Source organism: Aegilops tauschii, chromosome 7, assembly GCF_002575655.3.
Source record: "Aegilops tauschii subsp. strangulata cultivar AL8/78 chromosome 7, Aet v6.0, whole genome shotgun sequence".
In the NCBI taxonomy this organism is placed as follows: domain Eukaryota; kingdom Viridiplantae; phylum Streptophyta; class Magnoliopsida; order Poales; family Poaceae; genus Aegilops; species Aegilops tauschii.
The window spans coordinates 55,404,470-55,424,440 of record NC_053041.3 but is presented as its reverse complement, the minus strand read 5'-3'; the positions used below and the strand labels follow the sequence as shown (position 1 = coordinate 55,424,440).

Below are 19,971 nucleotides of genomic sequence, written 5' to 3'. Positions count from 1 at the left end.
GGGGTGCCATGGGCATCCCCAAGATTAGGCTCTTGCCACTCCTTGTTCCATAATCCATCAAATCTTTCACCCAAAACTTGAAAACTTCACAACACAAAACTCAGCAGAAAATCTCGTGAGCTCCGTTAGCGAAAGAAAACAAAACACCACTTCAAGGTACTGTAATGAACTCATTCTTTATTTATATTGGTGTTAAACCTACTATATTCCAACTTCTCCATGGTTTATAAACTATTTTACTAGCCATAGATTCATCAAAATAAGCAAACAACACACGAAAAACAGAATCTGTCAAAAACAGAACAGTCTGTAGTAATCTGTAACTAACGCAAACTTCTGGAAGTCCAAAAATTCAGAAAAACTAGGACGACCTAGACAATCTGTTGATTGGTCAGCAGCAATTGGAATCAATATTTTATCACGTTCTGGTCATTTTTAACAATTATTTTCGTGAATAGAAAGTTTCTGGAATTTTCAGCAAGATCAAATAACTATCATCCAAGAAGATCCTATAGGTTAAACTTGGCACAAACACTAATTAAAATATAAAAACACATCTAACCAGAGGCTAGATCAAATATTTATTCCTAAACAGAAGCAAAAAGCAAAAAACTAAAAATAACATTGGGTTGCCTCCCAACAAGCGCTATCGTTTAACGCCCCTAGCTAGGCATAATAGCAAGGATAGATCTAAGTGTTGCCATCTGTAGTTTTAGGGAAGAAAAGAGCAAACTTGTTATCTATAGAATTAATCTTTCTATTTTGATAAAGCACATGGCTATTAATGGTAGAAGAAAGATTAAGGACGTTGCGGAAATTTGCATCTAGGCTAGCTTTTATCTCTTTAATAGATTCGTTTTGATAGGAAAGCAAAAGAAATGTAGATTCAACTTTCTCATTCATGGGGTGCCCGAATATGGTTTTCATCTTTTCATAAGTATCTACGGCATCCCCTTCAAGAAAGCCTTCTTCAAATATAGAATCTAATACATGCTTAAATGAAGAAGGTAGGGCAACATAAAAGCTTTTTAAGTAAATTTCAATTTGGTATTGGGGTACATAGTTAGCCCGGATCCTTAACAGTCTATCCCAAGCATCTTTCAAAGATTCATCGAGTAAATAACGAAAAATTCCGGAATCATCTTCATCAAAATTATTAGGACTCTCATTGACAACTCCGGCAGGTTTTTCCTTTGCATTATTTATGAGTTTAGATAGAATAGAAGGATCGTCCAGAGCACTAAAGCTCGGGGGAGAAACCCCAACTCTTTTTGGTTCCGACATGGCAAAGGAAAGGCAAGCGGAAAAGAGAGGGCGAATAAAACGGCAAGGGTGAAGTGGGGGAGAGGAAAACGAGAGACAAATGGCAAATAATGTAATGCGGGAGATAAGGGTTTGTCATGGGTACTTGGTATGTTGACTTTTGCGTAGACTCCCCAGCAACGGCGCCAGAAATCCTTCTTGCTACCTCTTGAGCACTGCGTTGGTTTTCCCTTGAAGAGGAAAGGGTGATGCAGTAAAGCAGCGTAAGTATTTCCCTCATTTTTTGAGAACCAAGGTATCAATCCAGTAGGAGGCCACGCACGAGTCCCTCGCACCTACATAAACAAATAAAATCCTCGCAACCAACGCAATAAAGGGGATGTCCATCCCTTCACGGTCACTTACGAAAGTGAGATCTGATAGATATGATAAGATAATATTTTTGGTATTTTTATGATAAAGATTCAAAGTAAAGAAAGCAAAATAAACGGCGCCAGAAATAACTTGTTGACGGGAGATTAATATGATGGAAAATATACCCGGGGGCCATAGGTTTCACTAGTGGCTTCTCTCGAGAGCATAAGTATTACGGTGGGTAAACAAATTACTATTGAGCAATTGACAGAACTTAGCATAGTTATGAGAATATCTTGGTATGATCATGTATATAGGAATCACGTCCACGACAAGTAGACCGACTCCTGCCTCCATCTACTACTACTCCACACATCGATCGCTATCCAGCATGCATCTAGAGTATTAAGTTCAAAAGAACAGAGTAACGCTTTAAGTAAGATGACATGATGTAGAGGGATAAACTCATGCAATATGATATCTTGTTATCCTCGATGGCAACAATACAATACGTGCCTTGCTGCCCCTACTGTCACTGGGAAAGGACACCGCAAGATTGAACCCAAAGCTAAGCACTTCTCCCATTGCAAGAAAGATCAATCTAGTAGGCCAAACCAAACTGATAATTCGAAGAGACTTGCAAAGATAACCAATCGTACATAAAAGAATTCAGAGGAGATTCAAATATTGTTCATAGATAAACTTGATCATAAACCCACAATTCATCGGTCTCAACAAACACACCGCAAAAGAAGATTACATCGAATAGATCTCCACGAGTATCATGGAGAACTTTGTATTGAGATCCAAAGAGAGAGAAGAAGCCATCTAGCTAATAACTATGGACCCGAAGGTCTGAGGTAAACTACTCACACATCATCGGAGATGCTATGGCGTTGATGTAGAAGCCCTCCGTGATCGATGCCACCTCCGGCGGAGCTCCGGAAAAGGCCCCAAGATGGGATCTCACGGGTACAGAAGGTTGCGGCGGTGGAATTAGGTTTTTGGCTCCGTATCTGGTAGTTTGGGGTACGTAGGTATATATAGGAGGAAGAAGTACGTCGGTGGAGCAACGTGGGCCCCACGAGGGTGGAGGGCGCGCCCAGGGGGGTAGGCGCGCCCCCTACCTCGTGCCTTCCTGGTAGCTTTCTTGACGTAGGGTCCAAGTCCTCTGGATCACGTTCGTTCCGAAAATCACGTTCCCGAAGGTTTCATTCCGTTTGGACTCCGTTTGATATTCTTTTTCTGCGAAACTCTCAAATAGGAAAAAAAAGCAATTCTGGGCTGGGCCTCCGGTTAATAGGTTAGTCCCAAAAATAATATAAAAGTGTATAATAAAGCCCATTAATGTCCAAAACAGAATATAATATAGCATGGAACAATAAAAAATTATAGATACGTTGGAGATGTATCACTGAGCATTGACTATCCTTGCAAATTCAAGACAGTAATGCTGAAAGAATTAAATTCTTTGGTTAATTTGTTGGTTTAAGATAATAATGCAATTTTTATGTTTTCTTTTAACAAGAAAACTATGGAATTTCTTCAATTGTTTTTTGGCCTCTTATGTCATTTTTTTTGAATATGTAAACCTTATAAACCAATCTAAATGAATAATTTTTTCTTAAGAGGACGACGTAGTAGATGCTGAAGAAGGATAATCGTCTCCATTGCAAGCATAAATGTTGAAAGACTTTTATAAACAATTAGTGTAATATGAAAGGATATACAATTAAAAATATATGGAGGAAATAATGGCCCCCCTTTTGCATAATTATTAGTACAAATTACTCCCTCTGTAAACTAATTGAATACCATCTAGATCACTAGTGATCTATATGGTCTTATTTCAGTTTATGGAGCGACTACTTTTTAGAATCTATATCCTTTTAATGTTGAATTGTGATTCACTAAGAAAGAAATATGGTGATACAGAATTTGCGGAAGCTTGGTCTGATCAAGCTAGTGAATATTGGAGTAAGAAGCTATAGCGCTTACTCCAGGAAATGTCATGCAGTAGTATTTAATTTTGGTATAACAGTTTAGCTCATTGACGTGAGATTATCTGGGATACCCACTTATCTCATCAAAAATTATGTCGATACATGTGAGCCTCCCACTTATATTATGCAGCCAATGTGGATGTGGATGAGGTTTGGGCTTAATTATGGCGGTCTGAGCGGAATAATTCCGCTACTTTGTAAAATGTGGCAAGTTGCATTTCATTAGAGATGGCTTTGCAGTAAATTGCATGAGCGAGCGGTTGTTATATTTTTTAGTCAAGTCGTATAGTTTTTGGTTGTTTGGTTGCTTCAAGAGTTAATAATGGACACGGGGCAGTGGCGTATCATATGCATGCCCAACAAAGCGTATTTGTCGCATACCCAACAACGGACATCATAATTTTGTTTTGTGGTAATGCAGAATATTCACTTGTATGTTGCAACGTGGCAATGACTCTGAAGTCACTGGATCTACCTTCTTGGGTTGGGGACATCATGGCTGGTGCACGCATCGTCTCCCTTGATGGTGGTGGCGGGTTGATACGAACAGGGGGGATCCGGGCGGTTGGTGGGGGACTCCTATCGTTGGTCCATGGGGAGATATGGCATGAAGGAGAGAGGGTGCCATGACGAAGATGAGGTGGGTGTCATCCGATTTTAAATGAGAGGGCTCCGGCGAGAAATGTCCTACTACGATAGGAAACTAAGCAGGAAGGGGAGAGTTCGGCGGGAAAATAGAAGGATGCATCATGAGGTGGGGTTTTTGTGTTGGGACGTGTCTTGGAGATAACATGACGGATAGTCCGGACAACCACATTTCTCCCCTACATATGGTCTGGGTTTGGCGGAGCCTGGACTATCCAGACAATTGAATTTTGGGGAGCCTGCTAGGCGCCCGTTTGATGTCCGAACACGCCTGGACGTATCAGGGAGAATTGAGCTTCGACCTTAGAAATGATCTTAATCATCCATTTGATTCATTTATATGCATTGTAGCCTGTAGCAACGCATATGCGTTCTGCTAGTCAAGTGTAAGGCGAAAGTGAGTGAACATGGTATATATATATGGCATTTTGTTGACAAACCTTGTTGTTCAATTGCATAGGAAACACGATGGATTAGGATGATGAGTACTTTTACAATGATTTCATCAAATCGCCATTATCGGATGATGATTCAGACAATGAATTGGCAATGCTAAGAGTGTTCCCAATGAAATGGAGAAGGAAGAGGAGCATGATCTGGACTTCAAGGGTTCAACACCGATACACCAATTTTTTATCGGCATAGGGCAAATGGGTTACGTTGATCTATAATAGACTATTTCACGGCCAAGTCATTATATAATGAGGTCTTCTTTCCGTGTCACTTCCGGTTGTACAGACATTGTTATTGTCCATTATGGAGGGTATAATACATATGATGATTACTTCATGCTGAAGAGAGATTGCATAGGGCTACATGGTTTCTCTTCTCTCGAGAAATTCACTTTTATATTAGGAGGATGCTTATAAATGGTTCAGTCACAGACCTAGTTGATGAGTACATCCATATATTTGAGACCACATGCCTTGCAGCAATGGTCAGATTTTCCACTGTGATGGTGAATGTGTTTAGAAAAGTGTACTTGGGAGAAATAAATATTGTCGCCAAGGCTCGGCTTTTGGCACTTGGATAATCTGGATAGTTTCCTGGTATGTTTGTGTCCCTCATAGCATGCACTGGCAGTGGAGATGTGTATTTGACAACTTTTTTACGTGCCAAGGTCTCACAATGACATCAAAATGCTCCCGCGGTGTCCATTGTTTGTAAGACTTTATGAGGGCAACGCTCCAAATTGCAACTGTAGCATTAATGAGCTCGACTGTACCATGTGATACTATATTGTTAATGGTATCTATACTTCATGGACGACCTTTGGCTACACCATCTCCCAGCTAGAAGATAACAAAAAAAATATCACTTTGCCCAAAAGCAAGAAGGTGCTAGAAAGAGTTTAGAGAGGACATTTGGATGTCTTCAAGTACATTTTGTAATTTTTCATGGACCTACTAAATAGTGGGATCCAGAGCGACGTCCAAGGGGCTGTCTCTCCCTCTCTTCAATTTCAGCAGTCCTTTCCTTGAATTCTCACCTCGGCTCGATCACTTTTTCATCTGCTTCATGCCCAGGGGTTCTAGGGCTAGTTCTTGTGAGATTCATCGCCGCCTTGTCATTCTTTTCATCCCTACAAGTGGTTGTGGCGCAACAGAGAAGGACGTGTTGCTCAATGGGCACAGGGTGCCGCCCTAACTTTGTTCATGTGCCACATCACAAACTCATCACATCCATCATTTCACCAAGAGTAGATGTTGCCCTTACTAGGCTGGAATTTCTCCAACATCGAAAGGACTGTTGAGCAATAAGACACTAGAGGACCCAACACTAAGCTTCTCAACATTTGGAAAAGAGTCAACCGGCCTATTGCTATGGCGATCCAGCCAAAGCGCGGCGAAGACTTCATAGTGTGTGACGTTGTTAATTCGTGACCATCGCCGAATGAATTCCATCTTCATAGTTAGTGCTTTGATGATGACTGAGTATATAGATGATAAGGAGCATTGGCACGTGTTATTACGGAAAGTTGGGTTGTGTACACCATTAGGGGCTAAGGGTCAGAGTCTGGTTAATTATAACTGGAAATTACCATGCATGTGACAAAATAACAGTCGGTCAAAATTGTGTATTGTTGACCGTGTAGAGTATATGAGAGTTGTTCAATTCAAATGGGCACAATTGAGGAGTAGAGTTTCATTCCGATTGGCAAAACAAGAAACTTGGCACAAGTGGAAGTCTAGTACTCCCAGCAGGGAGTACGTATATGCACGTAATAAAATAAATAAAAGCACACACATGCATGCGGACATGGGAGATGACGCATAAAAACTCATGATTATAGCAAATCTGAAGAAAAAGTGGCCGGCGGGGAGAACGCATGGACTCGATCGGTCCACCACGTGCGAGCATCTCGGCTAGCTCGTGGCCACGAGGTCCTCCTCTTGGACGGAGCCTGCCTTGCCTTCCCCACATTACCTTCTTTCTTTGAGGAGCCGGTGGCATCAAATTGATCAAATTCCATATCGTTGACGAACTGATTTTCTAAAAGTGACAATGATGTTGTCTTGCGATTGACATCGTTCGTCACGGAATCACCAATCACACTAATGAGAAATAATTTATCGTTGAGGGTCGATTCCCCCAAACTATAAAAATTATCACAAACATCGCACATTTGCCAAGAATTTTGCATGTCACCCCGTATTCCATCGAACAAAAACAAAATAATACAAGGCAAATGTGCCTTTTTTTTAACCTCATAACCCTTGTTGATCTGGCACATGACTCGATACCACCTTGTTTTTGCTGGCCGAAGGGAGTAAGCGAGGAGGGGCAAGGGCACTGACGCCTCCCTTTTGTTTCTTCTTCTCCGGTTCCTTGTCCGGGGACAACTGTGGCCCCGACAGGGGGGAGGCCAATGACTTCCCGCGACGGCATATCCATGCCCGGTCGGGACTCTTCGCCAGCATGATTGAGGTTGGCCGTCACAGGTGCAGGAGACATGACCATTCAAGTCGTTGGATCTGACTCCAAAACAAAGAAATCGGAGGCGACCATGCAGGCATCGTCGAGGACTGGGGGCGGCACGAAGCGGTGAGCGACGACGCTATGACCAGGGATGGGAAACGGTCCGGCTGGGTAGAAGAGCAGTGGGAAGGTGAAATGTCCTTCACGTCAATCCGTTTTTCGGATGGAGTGTGCTCCAAATACCCCACACAACTATCAAATATGGAGTCTTACGTTTCTTATATTGAGGGCGCTCTAAAATTTATGGCAACCGAGGGCGGGATGACGGCTCTTCTAGAGTGGCCTTTTCAGCCAAAATTGCAGTATTGACAGTTTATGTAGTGATCGGGCCGATATAGCAAATCTTCTAAAATTGCACTTAGGTGGGGAGTCTGGTTAATTATAATTGCAAATTACCACGCATGTGACAAAATAACACTCGGTCAATATTGCATGTTGTTGATCCTCGTACTTGACAAATTCTACAGTGGAACGGAAAGAGTATAAGAAAGTTGTTCAATTCAAATGGGCACAATTAACGAAGGTGTAGAGTTTCATTCCGATTGGCGACAAAACAAACTTGTTTTTTTAGATGGACCATATTTATACCATTGACCCAAACAGCTGAGAAACATCGCTGGTATTCATGCATGAATTCAGGGCGAGAAAGCAAACTTGGTTATGTGGAGGCTATAAGAGCTACGAGTGTGGGCGTGATGGCCAGGAACCATTCTGTTATCATTTCGTCCTGGGATTATATTTGTGTGTGCAATAGCGCGGATGAAGCGGAACTTAGAGCGATTGCTCTTTTGTGGCTTCTTTAATTGGTATAACTCTCCACCAGCCCAGCATTTTAGAAACCGATTGCTCTTTTGTGGCTCCTTTTCTTGGAAATGATCTTCTAGACATGGTCTCCTTTAGTTGATCTAAAGATAGAAGCATTGAGTTTATCCAAGTTGATGATAAATTGCAAGATATCCAAGATTAACAGAAGGGCTAATAGTATCACGCATGAGATTGCGAACTTCAGCTTTGATAATAGATCTGGTGGTGTGCTTTTTAACAATGTTCCACCCTGCGTGACTAAATTTGTAATGGATGATTGTAGGAATATTTTAATTTAATTAATATATGGGATGTGTTTTAAAAAAAAACTTGGCACATGCCGCAAGTAGTACGTAACAAAACAAAACAAAACCACCCCAAAAGAAAAACCGCACACATGCATGCTGACATAGGCGACGATGAGTAAAAAAACTGATTATTAGCAAATCCGAGGAAAAAGAGGGCGAACACCATGACTCGTTCGGTGCGGCAAGTGTGTGCGTCAGTCTCGGCTAGCTCGTCGCGACGAGGCCGTCCTCTTCGCGCCAGGCTGACCAACGACGACGTCGGGTACTCGGGTTGACGACCTTGCAGTTGAGCCGTACCTGGCAGCAGTTCCCGGTCTGCATCTGGATGCGGCCCATCTCCACCATGGCGGCCGCGAAGCGCTCCTTCCACAGGGTCTCGTTCCCCGCGAAGCGGTTCACCAACATATGTTCAGGTTCCCGTCGACCCGGAGCTGGTTGTCGGAGAAGAAGAGCCCCATGCCGCGCGGCAGCAGCTTGTAGTAGTTGTTGTCCAGCACGTCGGGCGAGCACAGCACCCGCAGCTGCGCTGCGTAAGACGGTCTCAGCCCTGTATCCACCTGATTAATGATTTTTTTTCTGCTAGGGCTCCACCTGATAGATGATAGTTCAGCGCACATACGTAACTCATATAGGGTCTCACTCGACGGACGTACTATGGGTGTGTTGCCGTTCCAGATGCGGTCGACGAAGTAGGAGTAGAAGGAGCGGCCAACGGAGAGGAGGACCATCTCCCCCGCGGTGAGGTTCTTGTTCTTGAAACGGTCGATGAGCTGCTGGGCGGTGAAGATGGGCGGGGGCATGTTGTCGAGGGCGTCCTGCTCGATTGAGACGCTCCCGGTGGCCGGCGGGGACAGAATAGATCACGTTGCCGGTTGGGGTGATGCTGTCACGCGCCGCGAAGGCGAGGATGTCGGCGCAGGAGACGGTGCGCGTGGGAGCAGCTCCATTCGAGGGCTTAATTTTATATTTTATATTTTGATTATAAAATTGATTTTCTGATCAAAGAAATTCAAGGAAGTATGGAGGGACGTAGTGCTTGTATTACACATATTCGTCGATGCCAAAATAATGCTAATCATTTCATTGCAAACTTTGGGAAATCACAATGCCGAACAAGTATTTGTCTTGGATCTGGACCAGATGGAATCTTAGAGATTATCAGACATCATTGTAACCCTTTGATATGTGAGTAATACAAGAATTATTTATCAAAATCAAATAATTTTAGATAGGCCAGAGCAAATCACCTCAGTGGACTCACAATACACAAGTTAACGTCAGATGGTTGAACAACATGTATTGTAGTATAATTACATTCATTCTATTTTCTTTTCTACAAGGCAAGAAATACACATGTAAATTATTGAGGGATGATCTTTTGTACGTTTTGCACAGGCGCTAAGCCATTTGAGCTCTCTTCTAAAACCTTATGCAAATTAAGTATGTCGTCTACTTTGTAACTAGGACCGAACCCAGAGGTGGGTGCACACGATTATAACATTGTCAATGGTCCATATGTGTACTATCGTATCATGTGAGCATATGAAGCAGTAAAGATATAAATCTACCATAAAATGCAAGATAGTGAATCACACTGGCTAGAAGTGGCGCATGTGGTAAAATGGGAGATAACTGCAGCTGCACATTCTGATATATACATCACGGTGCGCTGCCGAAGCACCTCCACATAAGCAATTCCTAAAGGATGAATATAGTTCATTCCAAGTCTCTTAGTGATACACCTCTAGTGACCATATATTCAAGAACTAGTGATCACATATGAGCTAATGAGTTCGGTAGGCTTCAGAGGCATCAGAGATTAGCGCTAGTTTGGTTCGTCTCCTCATGCCATCCGGCCTGGCCTGGAGCGTGCTTAGCTATTACCAGCAACTCTTTTGGTTGTCTACCTGAGTGGCACAATAGCAGCACAGGTTACATATGGAACGTGTGCAGGTTGGATTGAGACGGGATGTACGTAATTAGCTATGGCATGGGTTGGATTGGCATGTTGACCCAGCTGATGATGCTAGTATTTTAGTTAGCAGCTAAGAGTATGGCTAATAAGGGAAGGAGCACCAAGCGGTGGTCTCATTTGTACTTTTGTTCCTAAACCATCTAACGGTGCAGAGCAATTATCGGCTGGCCGTCGTGCACAGAACATCGTGTATACATCATTTTCATTCTCTGAAAACTTGCATTGTTAGGCAAAAATTAATGACAGCTCCAACCACTGTCAGACATATACTGGTCCCTCCATTTTTAAATTTAAGTCTTTCTAGATATTTTAATATGAATTACATACGAAGCAAAATAGGTGAATCTACACTCTAAAATATATCTATATACATTCGTATGTTGTCTATTTTGAAAGCTCATAAAAGACTTATATTTAGAAACGGAGGGAGTGCATTTTAACCATGCATGCATGTGGAGCAAACCAACCAAACCACGCCAACGTTTTTTTAAGTCTCCATCTAAATTTCCCCCACCCAAACGGATGTACCCACCAAGTGGACCCACATAGATATAAATTACCAAAGATAAAGGACCACTTGTTCTCCTGGAAATGCTCGACTGCCCCAGACCTACCAACGATGCATGGCGGTGGCTTCTTCCTTCTTGCTTTCGGCTAGTTCTAGGCGATTCTTATGTATGGCCAGATGAAAATATATATTCTTATAATAGGTCTATATTTTGGTTAGTGGGGTGGAACACTAGACGATCACATGGTACGTGGTCCTATGAGGCAGTCATGAGGACAACCCCCCAACGCCGGACGTCCCCACACGAAAAAATGCATGCACAAGTGCTTAATAAAGAAAATGAGACCAACCCAAGAACTAGCCCTCGTTGACTTTTATTTATATAGGAGAAACTCCGTAAGAGTCGTGTGTTAGAGTTGAGGCTCGAACCTGGGCGGGTTGGCAGCTAACACAGCTGCCAAGCCAACGGGTCGACGCCCCATCCTAAAAAATGAAACAATTTAGGACTAGCCCTCGGAGGCATATTTTTATAGAAGAAACTCTAAGCACCACGAGTAACTCCGTGACTCGAACCCGGGTGGGCTAGATAGCACCGTGCTATCCTAGACAACAGGGTGCAAGTGCTTAATAAAAATAGCAATGCATGCACCACATGTACTGCCGAAGGTAGTTTGTCTCAAGTGCTGAAGAAAGGAGAGTGGTCAGTGCTTTAGCTTGGGCTCTTTGGACTAACTACTCCTTAATGGCTCGTCATTGTCATCGAGGGAGCCATTCCATCTCGTCCTGCTAACTACTCCTTAATGGCTGTTTTTCAGTAATGGCATCCTCTAGAGAAGAGGAAACTCTGTGAGACATCGGCGAATATCCTTACCAATATCAAGCATCTTCACGCTGCCCATAGGAACCCTTAAGTTGGTCTTGCTAGACCTCAGTTTATTCTGCTCTCCTGTTGAGTTGGGATTTGTACCCCTACTTTTATGTTGCCCGTTTTGTAAGAACTTATAACTATGCTAAACTTTTCGATGTTGGCTTTATTAATTTAAAGAGGATGCGCCTTGTGCCTGTTTTCTAAAAGAAATATGTAGATCAGACCTATTAAGCCCTTCCCCCTTTCTATCGCACAACTTAGCGTTAAACTGTGTGCGATGAAGACATCACAGACGATATAAAAGTTGATCCGTGTGCAAATAAAATGGCTAAGTGCAATCCCGGACTCATCACCCACTATTTGCTTCCACTAGTAGGAAAAACCTAGTAGTGACGCTAGAAAAAAGTGTTTACTGGCACACACTTTCAGGAAGCCAATAGTATAACGTCAGTGCTACTGTTACCATTTCATGTCGATGCCCGCTGGTAACCGCTTATTAGTGGCGTTGACAAGGATCCCCACGTCCGTGGTATTTAAAATACTAGTGGCGTTGATATACACTGCCATGACACCTGTGTCCTTGGTACTACTGGTTTTGCATATATCCCCCAACGTCAGTAGTAAATATACAGAATTACAAACAAAATCATTTATACAACCACCAACAAGAGCAGGGGCCACACTGCCCCGCCAGTCGCTGAAGCAAGCAGCCCACCGCGCGCAGCGCATGAGTGCTACAAAGGATCCATGAGCAGCGAGGATGTGATGTTCCCCAGACATCAGTCGCACACTACCGCAGACCTAGCAAAGACGAAACCAGCCCATCGGCTACCTCCGACGGTGGTGTAGGTAGGGCATGGGGGTCAGCTGTGCATTGGATATGGCAGCAAAAGCCACATAAATCATCCGCCAAGAGCGCCCCCTGCCCATCACATGGGCCGAAGCCACACGCACCTCTGCGCCTCCGCACCTCCACCAGCAGTAGCCAACGCTGCCAGCATGTCTGCCTCAGAGAGAGCCAGCCTCACCACGACACGGCCGAAGCCCTTGTGTCATAGCTCACAACCCCTCCATATACAATGCCACCACGCCATAGAAACAGCCCCGCCGCCGTCGCCGCAGACCGGGCTTTGCCCGGCGAGGCCTTCCAGCCATAGCAAGGGGAGGTGACGAGGCAGGGGACGTCGCCCAGTGGCAAGATCTGGACACCCCGGTGTGGCTGCTAGTGCTGCGTGGGAGCCAGTTTTTTTGTCCTGCGGTTCACATGTTCACACTCATTTTAACACACTTTCAGGGAATGCATTTGGTTTGACCTATTCCCTCCGTCACAGTTTACACGGCGCACTTGAATTCTCATGCACTTCCACCACCGAAAGGATTTTAGGTGTGTTTTGTTTAATGCTCAATCAATTTGTGCTTGTGTGGTAACCGTAATCAAGTTCACAATTTTCACTTCATGAAGGTGTGTACGCGGGGTGGAATAACTGCATGCATGTGTATGTGCGGGGTGGAAGCACTTCATGCATGTGTGTACACATTAATTTCTGCAGTAATTAGGCACCATGGTATAACTACCGATACTATTTTTCTGTTCAATCGCTAATCATTTTGATCCCAGAGATTGTTGAAGCACACCGTGTCAATTGTGATGGATAAAGTAACGTTTTTGTACTTTTCAATCATATATGAACGCCCATAGACGAATAATACGCACGATTGTCTCACTAAAAGTCATTCTGCGTAACTAATTACCCTAGCTAGGCAGGTCTTTCACTCTGTCAATCACCAACCCTCGGAATGAGAAAGTTCTGGACCGTGTGTTTGTCTAGTGTTCATTTAAAACCCCAAAATAGCAACTGCAGATCTGAAAAGGGCAATCAATAATTGCATTGGATGCTCACCTCTTCTGTTTTCTTTTGTGCGAGATTGAACTTGTTGAGTATATTGATTATTAGTAAAGTTAGGATAGCATAGGATATTATTCTGCCTTATCTTGTATTCCAAGTAGATCATTGTACACCTATATATATGCCCATGAGGCTCAGGTAATACAACAACAATTCCACCAACCTCCCTATCTCCCTTCTTACATGATATCAGGCTAACCGATCCAAACCCTAGCCGCCGCCCGCCGCTTCCGCACCTATGTGCCGCCCCCAGGGCGGTCGGCCTCCATGACAGCCGCCGGGGGCCGCGCCGCCCGTACCTAGGGTTCGTCCGCCAGTTATGTTGACCGGCTGCACTAGATAGTCTTTTTGTCCCGATCCTTTGACCCGGATTTTTTTCTCTCTCGCCGGTCGTATTGATCGGCGATTCTTTTTGGTTTTCCGATTTAAGATCGGTTTGCGTCACCCGCCACCGTCCGTGGACCATTGTGCACTTGTACTTCGACATCCAGATCGGTTCCTGCACAGTGACACCCAATCGCACGCCCCAGCTTCACGTAGCGGCGTCTCCTCGCGCGCTGTAAACTGCTGGAGGCTGGCCGGCGACGGCCGTCCCGCGCTGCATGGCCTCCGGGCACTCACGCTCCCCGCGTGGGCGTGTTGTGCCTACACGCGCGCATGTGTTGGTCTGGCCAGCCGCTTACACTGGCTCACCGCTCCACTTATGATCCGTGCAATGCTTCTGTGCATGCACATGTGGCAATCTGCACGTCATAGGCCGATCCGATCTGCATAGCCGCCGCATATTGAAATTTTCTCAACATTGTCAAGTACGCGTGCTTCTTTGATTGAGTAACGGGCTGCACTTGCGTCGTCCCTCGGACAGCGGCGTTGTCGCTCAATGGTTCTTCCTGTGGCTACATCAACCCTCATGCTGCCGCTGCGTCGCCCCTTCTGGCCGTAGTGCCGTGGCCCGTGGTCATCGCCGTCCTGAGGCCCTCCGCTCCAGGCTGTCCATGCACCGACCCTCGCGCTGCCGCTGCGTCGCCCCGTCGGGCCGTAGCGAGAGTGGCACGTGGTCCTCGTCGCCGCCCCATGGATCACCCTGCGGTTGCACTAATCTGCGCGCTGCTGCTGCGTCGCCCGTTCAGGCCGTAGTGCTGCGGCCCCCAGTCCACCGCCGCCCCAAGGCCTGTCCAATTTAGGACCGTGGTTGCACCGACCCTCGCGCTGCCGCTACGTCGCCCCATCGGGCCATAGCGAGCGTGGCACGCGGTCCCTGCCTCCGCCCTGAGGTCTTCCCTGCCGTAGCCCTGACCCGCGTGCTGCCGCTGCGACGCCTCTTCAGGCTGTAGTGCCGCGGCGCGCGTCCACTTCGCCGTCCACGCGCGTCGACTCCTGTGTGGTATGCGCCGCGCCGTCTTCCTAGGCGCCGGAACGCCACCATCCATGCCGGTCTTCATCACGTTGTCGGGTTCTTCTTCGCCTACTTCGAGCACCGCCGCCGCGCTCCTAGCCGCCGCCGCCACTCTTCCTCCTAGTCCACGGCGACTACCTCGACACTGGCCACCCCGACTCGACATCGACCACGACGTCCTTTGCACGATTACCTCGACCACGACTACACCACCCACGCCCTCGGCTATATCGACAAGCGGCACAAAGGGCTACCGCCTTACTTGAGCAACCTCGTCGGTTTCTTCTCCAGTCTCACCGTCTACGTCGCTAACGTTGTGACTGCGGGGGGATGTTGAGTATATTAATTATTAGGAAAGTTAGGATAGTGTAGGATATTATTCTACCTTGTGTTGTACTCCACGTAGATCATTGTACACCTATATATATGCCCATGAGGCTCAAGCAATACAGCAATAATTTCACCAATCTCCCTTTCTCCTTTCTTACAAAACTGTTGAGAAAGTTGAATTAATTCATGCCGGCGTCTATGGCACAGCAACAGGTGAGGTGGACACCCCTCACCTGTTGAGTACTCCGTTTATATTAAGAGCCACAGTCAACTTGAGTACCTGATCATTACAAAAACAAATAGCCAAAGATACAGGAATCAATATCATGTTGGTAATATTCAAACTTAGCCTTTCTTGAGCTCTAGCAACGGTTGCAACAGGATAATCCTCTCAGGCGTATACTATTCCTTGCATGATTCTTCAATGGGACACCACCAGGCTACCACCAGATGGATGGCCTTTTTTTGTGAAATAATCCGTGTTACTCAAAATTTGGGGATTACAATCATGAGTATAAAGTGGGAAAAGTTTGTCAAAAAAAAAAGTCTAGAGAATCTTCGGACTGGAGCCAAGCTAAACAACACTATTTTGGCTGAAGGACAAGACTTGAATTTTTCGACAAAGGGTGATTTTATTTGAGCCAAAATGAAGCATCAAGAGAATAGAAACATAATGAGCACACCTGGCCTCTGCATAGATAGAATGCACACAGCCAACACTAACACACGTACACTAAAAACACGCCATCAAATAGCAATGTCATATAAGACCAAAGCTATGCATAGGACAAGAGTTGAATGCAGCAGGAGAATAGCAAAACTTTACGTTCCTGAAAACGACTAGAGAAACGGAAGTGGAAAAAGAAAACTTACGTCGTGAACGGCCTCCCGGAGAAGCTCCAGCTGGTGCCTCGACACAGTGCGGACCTCCAAATTCAACCAGATAGGGAAAAAGAAAAGAATTCAGTAACATTGAAAATATATATCAATTCCATCATTATTCACCAACCATTCAATGCATGGCGTATAATAGGACTTGTGCACACATCTAAATTCCAATCAATCAAAAGTGAATTAAAGACGAAACCGGTAGGAAGATTCCTTGTGCATAACAAATCAAAGGATCTGTACATAGATCGAACTGGCAGCTCCCTGCCAACTGCTAAGTTCCAGAAAATTCTTTTATTTGACAGTTGCAAGTTGTGTGTCATGTGATGGTCTAGAAATGCAATATTTTACTGATAGTTGTTACTTGGTACTCCCTCCGTTACGTTAAAAACGTCTTATATTATGGGACAGAGGAAGTAGTGTGTTTGATGCAAGGTGGTGCATGATGGTGAATGGATTAAACGGAACGTACCCTCTTGATGATGGTCCAGATGACCCCTTCTGTGCAGGGTGGTGTGGTGAGGGAGCCCAGATAGCGGTAGTACACGGGCCTTGCCTTTAGCGTCCCTGGGATCCATCATGCCCATCTTCTCCTCCCTGTCCTTGCGATCCGCTATCATCTGCAGATAAGGCTCCAGCTGCGTTCTTACAAGATTAGAGCTAACCCCATGCATAGCGTGCAAATTGTTACTTGCATCATGCAGTTGCATGATGCTGTTAGTTGTATCATGCAGCTTTGCATGTTGCCGTTCATTAATGCATAAGTCCTATGTTGCCGTGTTTTTTTTAAAATGGAGCGCTTTATTACCTACAAGGTTTAAGCATTACACCCGGTCTGTGCATACCATGTTGCCAGGTTGGCTTTAGTTAATCATCATGCTTAATTAAGCCTGCTTCATTGGTTGGTTAACTAAAGACAGGATGCAAGAAAGAAAAGAGAGGCACCTTGTGCAGGAAGGCGTCATAGGCGCCGACCTCATAGAAAATGCCGATGACGGCGGCCTTGCCCTGGGTGCTTTGGTGGAACATGTGGAGCTCCATGTCGTATCTGCGGCCACTAATGCTGTGCTCGGTGGGGGAGTGCCAGTGCTGCTGCCGGAGGAAGTTGTTAGAAAGTATTGTACCACGTCTATACGGTATTGTATAAACCGTACGCAATGTAGGTAGGGTTAGTTTGCGTGCGTGTTGTTGTAATCTGGTAGTTAGATTGTTAAGATTCCTCCTCATATCTTGTATAGCTTTCTTGAGGATTAATTCACGACCTAACTACCGTATCTTTGTAACTTATTCCTGGCTATATAACATGCAGCGCGTCCCTGCCGGAGGCATACGCTTCCACACAATCTTTCAAAAGTAGGGCGTGCAGGCGATGGAGACGCTCCCGGTGTCACCCTCAAACTTGAGCATGATGTCGTGGCCGCGGTTGACGATGGTTGCGTTTGCTGGGATGTAGGAGTGGTTGAGGTAACCGAGGCCGCGCACGAGGGAGACGCGTGGGCTGGCGAGGTCGATGGGCGACTGCATGTTGCCCTTGCCGCATGCGGACCACTCGTCCTTGATGTCGCCCCAGTGTGCCAGCCGTTCTCTGCGTCCAGCAAGTAGCTGAACTCCTCCTCGTCGGTCTCCTCCTGGGCTCTGGCTGCCGGGAGGAGGACGGAGGCCGAGAAGAGGAGGAGAAGCACGGCGAGGCGAAGACGCCGTGATGGACGCATGTTGTCTCTCTCCTGGTCTTGGTGTGCCCGGCGCGCGTTGGTGCTGGGTCGGGTGTCGGCCGGCTCCTCTTCTCGTGGAGCTGGTGATCCAGTTCCTCTTGTGTGTGTTGAACCGGGGACAGAGCTGGTGGGGTATATATATAGTGGAGAAGAATAGAGAATGTCATGGGTCATGGCCGTCTGACACGACCGCGTGAGTTAGGTTGGAACGTTTCAAGTCTTAGTGTCAACTTGCGACGGCTTACAGTACTGACGCACACAACACAACGAAAGTAGAGTCCGCCGGCGTCGTCCCATTCCGTTGCACGAAAAGAGCGGGATTCCTTCCTCCTCCGACGATGACGACGACCGCCCTTTTCCACGGACCAAGCCTGGCTCCTGGGCTGCTGGCGTCGAGGACGGCCAGGCCCCGGGGAGGAGGGCCGCTCCGAGGGCGCCGGCTTCCGGATGCAGGGGCGGGCCTCGGGTCGACGATCGCCGCGACCAAGACCGCGACGGCGAGCAAGGTGGGCTGCGGCGCACCTGGAAGGACGCGTTTCTGGGCAACTCTTGCCACGCCAAGGGCAAGGCCACTGACGTCGTCGAGGCCGCTCCCCGGCCACGCAACAAGGCTGCCTCTGATCGTCGCCGTGAAGACCAGACCAAGGACAGAGTCAAGCACAAGAAGGCAAAGGAGGGCTCTGTTCTCAGGGCCACCCCCTCGCTCCCACTCCGACCGCGCGAGCCCGCATGCCAGAGCGCCTCCGAGCCTGGCCCGGTGGCCCAGTTTTTCTCCTTCCCTGCCGGGCGCGCCCTCTCCCCTCCGCCTCGTACAGACGTCATGCAGCTGGAGATCGAGAACGCCATGCGCGACGCGCTTACTTCCCCGCTGGCCTTTGAAGATGGCGGCCGCTCGCCGCCCCACGCTTCGACGCGTCGTGGGGCCGTGGACGGCTTCCCGGAGGACGACATTCTGCCTTGCATCGCCAACCTTGACGCCCCTCTCAGCAGCCCTTGCATCTCCACTCCGGCTCCTGCTGCTGTGGGTTTTCAAGTCGCCGTCATTACCCAGAAGGTCGACTGCCTCCACATCGACGCTGGGCAAGGGAACACCAGTCAGGTGGGCGGTTCGCCGCATCTGTTCAGCCCCTCTCCGACGGCCATCCTCGACGCCCCGCCCGCTCCGCCCGTCCGGCCACGCTCTTCAGCCCCTCCGAAGGTGCGGGCCACTTCTGCTCCTTCTCGCCGGAGCGCGCGTCAGGCCGCGTCTGGCTGCACTGTGACGGTGGCTCAGCGCGCGGCGCTGCGCCTCGTCCAGGAGCTCGGTGGCCTCGGCCCAAAGGATCGGATGACTCCGGCGGCGGCGGCGGCTCTGCTCAAGCGCTTCGAGGAGCCTCTGTCCCGTAGCGACATCAAGGCGATCGCAAAGCTCACCGGCCTGGACAGTAAGGCCCTGGAAATCGCGGCCGGAATGGCCGGCGCGGATGCTGAGGATGTAGTTGGATCATGTTAGTTTTAGCTTCTAGTCTTCGTCGACGACCGGTCTTAAACCAGTTCGAGTTAGGATTAGTCTTCATGTGTAGTCTTCGGTTAGCAGGATCAGTTTGTAGTCACCGCCGGGATTTTGGGACTATTGGAGGCCAGCGGTGCCCCATGGATAGATGTAATGTGTGCTGTAACCCCTCTGTTTTATATGTTAGTCGACGAAGCGAACACCACTGTCTCCATGTTTGACACAAATTACAGAATCATGTCGTGGAACGTTAGGGGCCTGAACGTGCCGGCTAGACGATCTGCAGTTAGAGAAGTGGCGCAGGCAAATAAGATTTCAATCCTAAACCTTCAAGAAACTAAATTGGAGACATGGACTCCTGACATGGCTCGCGACGTTGGGGGAAATCTTCTGCAGGGCTGCGTCATGCTTCCGGCAATGGGCACGAGAGGGGGCGCGGCAATCTTCTGGGACAAGCAGACCGTCGAGATCACGGATCAGATCATCGCTAGTTTCTCCATCACTGCAAGGGTGAAGATCATTAGTACAGGCTGCTCGTT

General features: G+C 47.0%; 2 pseudogenes; both read right to left on the bottom strand.

Annotated features, from left to right (window-relative positions):
• Positions 1–6,631: 6,631 nt before the first annotated feature.
• LOC109755870 (peroxidase 1-like) lies at positions 6,632–15,044 on the bottom strand (annotated as a pseudogene).
• Positions 15,045–15,696: 652 nt separating this feature from the next.
• Positions 15,697–18,086, bottom strand: LOC109755869 (alpha carbonic anhydrase 7-like; annotated as a pseudogene).
• Positions 18,087–19,971: the final 1,885 nt, after the last annotated feature.